Source organism: Elephantulus edwardii, unplaced genomic scaffold, assembly GCF_000299155.1.
Source record: "Elephantulus edwardii isolate Elephantulus edwardi_28Jun2011 unplaced genomic scaffold, EleEdw1.0 scaffold00184, whole genome shotgun sequence".
Lineage (NCBI taxonomy): Eukaryota > Metazoa > Chordata > Mammalia > Macroscelidea > Macroscelididae > Elephantulus > Elephantulus edwardii.
Genome location: NW_006399934.1, coordinates 3,890,770 through 3,892,970, shown reverse-complemented (window position 1 = coordinate 3,892,970; position 2,201 = coordinate 3,890,770).

Below are 2,201 nucleotides of genomic sequence, written 5' to 3'. Positions count from 1 at the left end.
TGCAGGGTTGTGGCGAGGCCACCAGGGTGTGCCAAAAGTGTGGGGGCGCGGGATGGTGGTGGGGTGGTGTCCCTGGACACGGTGCTGTGGCAGGGATGGGGGATGCAGGGCTTGGGCAGCACTGGGAGGTAGGGGTTGCAGTCTGTTCCCAGATATTAAGCTGCCAAGTCACCAGTCCTCAGCAAATAAGACTTACTGCATGCTGCCCCACGCTGCTCTCGCTCCACATCATTTCTAACACCTGTTTTTACATTTTTGCCAATCCGGTAGATGGGAAATACAATTTCATTGTGTATGTGAAGAAGGAGGAGAAGAAAGAAGGAAAAAATAGAGACAAAGAAGGAAAAGGAAGACAAGGTCAAAGAATCCCACAGCAGATCAGGAATTATACTCCATAATGAACCAGCAAGTGTTGCAAATAGTCTTTTGGCAGGTTCCATTCTTTCTCTAGTAACTTTACTCAACTCTTTGCTAGGGATCATGTACTTGGTCGAGGACAGGCAGGAGGCAGTTCTCCCTTGACCCAAAGGTAGCCACACTGCTTGCTTCAGAGCTCAAATATAGTAACAAGTCACAAGCTAGTTAAAACACTAAGAGAAGAAGATTCTGTGGTGTCTGCTGAACTTGTAAGAAATGTCATATAGTTTAGAGCTATCTGAGCAATCTTGCTAACATGAAGTTTAGCCTGTATAGGAATAAAGCCAACCCTGAAAGAAGAAATGAAAGATACCAGGTCCTGGTGGCATCTTTTGAAGTCTTGTATCAAGCTGTGCCTGAAATTAGTCCTTTAACTTTTCAGTCATTTGTTGTTGTTGTTAGGTGTCATTGAATAGAGTATGACTCATAGTGAACCTATGAACAAAAGATCTGAACCCTGTTCTATCCTGTGCCATCCTCATACTTCCTGACACAGAAGAGCCCTTGCAGCAGTCACTTTGTCAATCCACCTGGTTGAGTGTGTTCCTCTCCTTCACTGACCCTCCACTCTTTCAAGCATCATGTCCTTCTCCAGGGAATAGCCCCTTCGAGCAACATGCCCAAAGTATGTGAGGTGAAGCTTCATCACTCTTGCCTCCAAAGAGCACTTGGTCTGTACCCTCTCCAAGACCTATTTGTTTATTCTGCTGTCAAAGTGCAAAATTTTAAGGGGAAGGCCAACATTCCATTTCTCGTAGGCTGTTGTGTTATTATGTGATGTCAAGTTACTTGCAACTCATAGTGACCCCATATACAACAGTTCTAAACACTGCTCTATCCTGAGCCAACTTTACTGTCTCTGACACACCTACCCCCATTACTCCAACCACTGAATTATTCCATCTCATTGAGGGTCTTCCCTTCCTTCTTTGTCCCTCCTCCCTCCCAAGCATAATATCCCTCTCCAAAGACTGGTCCCTTCTTGCAACATGTCCAAAGTGTATCAGATGGAACTTCAGAATCCTTGCCTCCAAGGAGCAGCCTTATCTCACCCTCTCAAGGACAAACTGTTTGTTCTTGCAGTTCATGGTATATTCAATACTCTTCTCCAGCACCACAGCTCAAAGGCATCAATCAATTCTCCTAGGCTAGCAAGTTCTAATTCACCTTGAATATAGATTCTTCCCCTTCTCAATGCCTTTTTCTATTCTGACTCTGGATGTCTTAATCTGAGGCCAACCCAAGAAGTCTCAATTCAGAGCATGGACTCTCATTCACTGTAGAGACTTCTATGTTGGTCAGTACCAGCTGAGTCCAGCCTCTCTCACTCCCTTGCAGGGCATGACATCTAAGGGGTCACCCACAGGCTCTGAGCTTTAATTTTTTTTACCTCTGACAAGGAAAGACTTAAAAATACATAACTTGCCAAACCAAAAAATGCTTTGAATAACAAAAATCATTATAAAAATATATGATAGGAAGAAGCAGAAGGATGAACCAAATGGTCTCAGTGGCCCAAAGTGGAACAATTTTCAGCAACAAAATAATATAGTATAGGATTATAACCCAACATATATAAAATAAATATCTATAAATTAATATTTATATAAATAAATGGGTGGATAAATTAATAAAAGGTAGAAAGTGAAGATTAATTTTTCCTGCATTATTCCAAATAATTTATGGAGATATTATGTTTTAAGAAGAATACCATTTCCAGCGAGCTCTGGTGGCCTAGTGGCAAAAAGCTGCACTGCGATCCCAGAGGTGCTTGGTTTGAATCC